The following is a 6,271-nucleotide window of genomic DNA, read 5'->3' as shown; positions in this document are numbered from 1 at the left end:
AGATAATAATGAGGAAGAGGAGGAGGGGGGGGGGTAATAATAAGGATGATTAGAAGGAGGGAGGGAGGTGGGTTAATGATGTGGGTATAATGAGGGTGATGGGGAGAAGAGGGGTGGAAATTGAATAATGATGATGAGGACAAGGGGTGGGGGGTTAATAATGAGGTTAATTAAGAGGAGAGGAGGGGGGTTAATGTTTAAAAGGATGATTGGGGTATATTTTAATGAAAATAGGATTAGGAGGGAGGAGCAGGGAAAAAGGGGAAGAAAGCTTAGAGGGTAGAAAGTCGAAAGAAAAAATAATGAGAGAAATATTAATGAAAACATCTTTTTCACATTGTTTGTTCCATTAATTTCGCCTTCTCTGCTTCCTCACTTTTTGCTTGCTTTCCTCTGCTGCTTCCCGGACGCAGGGCTTTCAGTTCAAACAGGCATTTACTAAAAAAATTAATTTAATAAGTTTTCATCTTTTATTAAACATTTTTCTTACTAGGCGTAATTTGAAGTTACCCTTTATTTTAAGAGTGGCATATAATTAATAATAAACGACGAAATTGTTAAAATGCTTGATATCTCTGTAAATTTTAAAGATAAAAAGCAATAAGGCCACCAAGCTCATACAATTTAATCTTTATCAATTGTCAATTATTGGATATCAATGACGATTTTCAAGTTGTCAATTAATTCCAATCCCTTGTATCCTAAACAAGCTCTGTATCCTACACAAACTCTCAATACTACACAAACTCTGTAACCTACACACACTCTGTATCCTACACAAACCCTTATCCTACACGAACTCTGTATCTAACACAAACTCTGTATCCTACACAAACTCTGTATCTTACACAAACTCTGTATCCTGCACAAATTTTGTATACTACACAAACTCTGTATCCTGCACAAATTTTATATCCTACACAAACTCTGTTTTCTACACACACTCTGTATCTTACACAAACTCTGTATCCTGCACAAATTTTGTATACTAAACAAACTCTGTATCCTACAGAAACTTAGTATCCTACACAAACTCTGTATCCTAAAAACTCTGCATCTTACACAAACTCTTTATCCTCCTACACAAACTCAGTATCTTACACAAACTCTGTATCCTACACAAACTCTGTATCCTACACATACTTTGTATCCTACACAAACTCTGTACTGTATTAGTATTAGTTTATAGCTAAAAAAGTACAGTGGAATAAGTAATAACATATTTTACCTGGGTTGGTTTCATTAAGCCTTATTGATCTTCTCAGGAACTTTTGCTCCTCTTCTCTGCTGCAAAGACTAAGAACATTATAATTTAAAATTTCTTTTGAACCAAAATTTTGATTTAAAAACTATATTTTCAAAAACTTTACAACTTTGCATCCTTTCATTGGAGACATTTGATATTTCTAAAAACTAAAAATGTTACTAGCTCTAAAGTCAATGAGTTTAAGGAACTGAGTTTTTGACACAAACTCTGATTTTTTCTCCCTACATCTTTGCAACCCGAAAGGTCTACTTTACCATTTCAAACTATGATTTTTTTTAGCCACAAACTCAAATTTTCTAATTCCTATATCTTTGTTACCAGGCATTTTAAATCATTTATATCATTGAATTCAAATTATTTTTATCTAACAAAATTTAAAGTATGAAAAATCTAAGATCTACGAAATTGTGTTGCAAAGATATAGGAATTTGAGAATCAGAGTCGCGTTTGTGGCAAAGACTCAATTACTTTGTAATAAGATGCAGTCACTTTTTTATAATTCAAAACATATTTTACATAATTTTTGTCAATAATAAAGCTTTCCTTTTTTTAAATTTGTTGGTTAAGTTATTAAAAAACACAATTCATTTCAATAGTAAAGATGAATAATGTATTGATAAACATTAAACAGAATAATAGACAAGAATAAAATTACCCTTTTTACCTTTCATATAGCAACTCATGCATTGTCACTTAAATCTTTTTCATCGCTGTGTAAACCTTTAACTAAATTTGTTGAAGTTTTGAACCGTTGAGGAATACGCCTACACTGTGACTGCACTAAAATGTATCTTAGTATACTTTAAAAAAATTTTTGTTTAATAAAAAGCTTGAAATTCAAAAGAAAAATAGCCGACACTCTCAATTGCAAATATTTAAGGAGAGAGTATACACCCCAGTCTACATACCCATAACCGTCTCCAACCCCTGTCATCAGATCTGGGGGACATATCTTTTCTTAGTGGGGGGGAGGGGGATTTTTTACTTTAATTGAGTTTCTTTGAGTTTCTTTGAGTTTCACTGAGTTTCATTGAGTTTCATTGAGATTTATTGAGTTNATCTATGTCTAAGATTTTGAAATAAACAACCCTGTCACACAATAATAAACCCAATTTGAGACACATTTTAGGGATCAAATTTCAACAGTTTAAATACATAAAAACTCAGAAAGAAAGTTTTTATAAATAGATGATTCGAAATAAACAATATTTGGGTAAAAAACAAGTGTTGATATATTGGAGAATAAGTTTAATTATTTATCAATTCAAAAATATAAATTTGTTCTTAACTCATAACAATGCTTTAACCTTTTTGATTTTGTTTTTATATTAAGGATTTACATCATAAGAATTTAAAAATTTGAATAAGGGGGCAGAAAGTTGTGATAAAATTCAGGGGAAATGGTTTGAAGAAAAACTCGGACCACACACTCGTTTTTCAGTAACTTTTCTCTCGTGAATTTTCGCCCCCACTAAGTGTCAAAATACACTTAAAACTAGTGGCATAATTAATGCATTTTCTCCATGTTTTCTGGAGGCTAAATTCTTGAGAAATTTATCTCCCAATTTATCCCATTCAATGCTCCTCCTATTTTGGGCGATATTGTTCTCAAGAATATCACTGGTTCTTTTGGGAGACTAAATTCAGGAGATAATCATACCCATATACACCCCAAAGTACTGAAAAATGTTGGGACCAACTCTCGAGAAAAACTACATGAATATCCCTTCTTTATATACAGATATACAGATATACAGATATACATATATAGAGATATACAGATATACCGATATACAGATATACAGATATACAGTTATACAGATATACAGATATACAGATATACAGATATACAGATATACAGATATACATATATACATATATACATATATACAGATGTACAGATATACAGATATACAGATGTACAGATGTACAGATATACAGATATACAGATATGTAGATATACAGACTTAAAGGAGTTTTACAAAATTTAGCGCTTGCAGAAATGATTAAAAATAGTTAAAATTAAACGCTAATAAAACATTTAAATATTTAGACTTAAATGTGTCCGACTTTTCCAATTATAAAACTGTGTGGAGAATAGTAAAACGTTAGTTGAAAGACTGGCAATCTGAAGCTAAAAATACTGGCAATCAGAAGTTGGATTAAAATAAATTTATAAAAGGATTTTTTATATGATATTTTCAGAAAGGTAAAATGTAAAGTCAAAAATGTATAACCGAAAATAAAAAGTTTATTAATTTAAGTATATAAAGATAAAATTTTCCAAATTATTGATTAAATAAGCAAATTTATTCAAAACTTAGAGTTCATGAAATGGTCAGAGTCCTATTTTAGAGTAATGATATTTCCAATTCAAAATAAATATTAAAATCAAGGAAGAAGGTAAATCAAAAGTAAATATATGTGGGGATTATAAAACAAAAGCCGTAATTTCACTCAAGTTCAATATAGATTATTTAATCTCAATTAGACAATAGTTCTATTTGTGAACATGATTCAGCTTTAGCTGAACTATATCTGTATATCACAGAATTTAAATTTTCTCTTAAAAGAGACTTCTGGTTAATACCAGGGAATCATCTGTATATCACAGAATTTATATTTTCTCTTAAAAGAGACTTCTGGTTAATACCAGGGAATCATTTTATGCTGTATAGTAGCCAGCAAGGTACATATTTGTAGATAGGATTTTATTAACTATTATAAAAATCAATAAATATCAACTTTAACTACCAGGAGCTCGTTCTCTGTAGGTTATCAATTCTCGTTCTCTCGGTCTAAAACATTATAAATACTACCTAACTTAACAAGAGGTTCCTGTTCCCTCTGCCTATTAATTAGGCTGGACTAAATACCTTACTATTAATTTTACTTTAACTAAATCCTACCTTAACTAGTTACTTAGCTCAAATAGAGGTGCGTGTTCCCTCTGCCTATTAATTAGGCTGGAGTAAATACTTAACTATTAACTACAATGTTAACTAAATCCTAACTTAACTAGTTTCTTAGCTCAAATAGAGGTACGTGTTCCCTCTGCCTATTAATTAGGCTAGACCAAATACTTAACTATTAAATACAAAATTATATTTTATGTGTACTTCCGGACACAAAAAAAAATGAAATTTGAAATTGAAATTGAATTTGAATTGAATTTAAATTGAAATTGTAATTTGAAAAATTTAATTCAGAGTTACAAATTTTGAAAAGAAAATTTATAATATATAAAAGAAAATTAGAGAATTGCTTGACGGGGGACCTCCATGTAAGAATTATACAAATTCAACCTTTTAGAATTTATACAATTCCGTATGAGAGCTCTCCAATCGAACAGTTCTCATTCTCATTTTTATCTGAAATATAATATAAGTTTTAAGGTTACTATTACTACGCCGAATGATATGGAAGTGAAGGCTTAAAGGCCTTACAGGCTCCGATGAAGACTTGGTGCCGCGCTCTGCTCGTCCACCGCTCCTTCACGAGCTCTCGATTCATTTTGCGCTCACTCGTACCAGGCGCGTTTTAAAGTTCAAAAGGGAATATGCCTGACAATTTTAGATGAAGCTTATGTATCAAAAATTGCTGTACTAAGAGAAACGAATTCGCAGGATTGTAATCCGGCGCAGAATATACAGATATACAAATATACCGATATACAGATATACATATACATATATACAGATATAAAGATATACAAATATACAGATATACAGATAAACAGATATACACATATACAGATATGCAGATATACAGATATACAGATTTACAGATATACAGATATACCGATATACAGATATACAGATATACATATATACATATAAACAGATGTAAAGATATACAGATATACAGATATACAGATATACAGATATACATATATACAGATATACAGATATACACATATACAGATATACAGATATACAGATGATATACAGGTATACAGGTATACAGATATACAGATATACAGATATACAGATATACAGATATACGCCTTAATTAAGAATTTGCAAACTTTCCACTCTGATCCATCTGAATGCTACCCTGTATAGGCCTCCCAGGGTCATTAAATTTAAATTTGCAACCAGCTAGACAGAGAGTAATTTAATAACTTTTCATTTTTTAGAGTAAACAGCAAAGTTTATACAAGATATACAGATATACAGATATACAGATATACATATATACAGATATAAAGATATACAGATATACAGATATACAGATATACAGATATACATATATACAGATATACAGATATACGGATATACAGATATACAGTTATACAGATATACAGATATACAGACATACATATACACAGATATACAGATATACCGATATACAGATATACAGATATACATATATACAGATATACAGATATACAGGTATACAGATATAGATATACAGATATGCAGATATACAGATATACAGATATACATATATACAGATATACATATATACAGATATACAGATATACAGATATACAGATATGTAGATATACAGATATACAGATATACAGATATGTAGATATACAGATATACAGACATACAGATATACAGATATACAGATATACAGATATACAGATATACAGATATACAGATATATACAGATATAGATATACAGATATACAGATATACAGATATACAGATATATAGATATACAGATATACAGATATACAGATAAACAGGTATACAGATATACAGATAAACAGATATACAGATAAAAAAGTTTTGGATAAAATATTTGTAATCCCAGAATATAATGTAGAAAAAAGTAATTAAACTTGTACATTAAAACAGGCAAGTTTTTTTTAGACTCAACACAGTGTGTTTATGCTTATGCCAAGGTTAGAAATATAGAACCTTGGTTGATGCATTCATTGAACCCTTCTCTATTTGCAAAGAACTCAGAGTCAGAAACCGGTATTTATGCCTGAAGACATTCTAAATTGCCTATGCGAACTGTTGCCTGAATTTAATATATAGACAAGCACAA

At 30.1% G+C, this 6,271-nt stretch overlaps 1 long non-coding RNA gene across 1 annotated transcript; it reads right to left on the bottom strand.

The window, feature by feature from the left end:
• Nucleotides 1-6: 6 nt before the first annotated feature.
• On the bottom strand, nucleotides 7-2,238 carry LOC111702035 (uncharacterized). Its single transcript, XR_002765332.1, has 3 exons — nucleotides 1,932-2,238; nucleotides 1,229-1,296; nucleotides 7-438 (listed from the first exon to the last, which is right to left on the bottom strand). It is a non-coding gene; the product is annotated as an uncharacterized LOC111702035 (long non-coding RNA).
• Nucleotides 2,239-6,271: the final 4,033 nt, after the last annotated feature.

Source organism: Eurytemora carolleeae, unplaced genomic scaffold, assembly GCF_000591075.1.
Source record: "Eurytemora carolleeae unplaced genomic scaffold, Eaff_2.0 scaffold458, whole genome shotgun sequence".
NCBI classification, from domain to species: domain Eukaryota; kingdom Metazoa; phylum Arthropoda; class Copepoda; order Calanoida; family Temoridae; genus Eurytemora; species Eurytemora carolleeae.
This window is presented reverse-complemented; position numbering and strand designations above follow the sequence as displayed.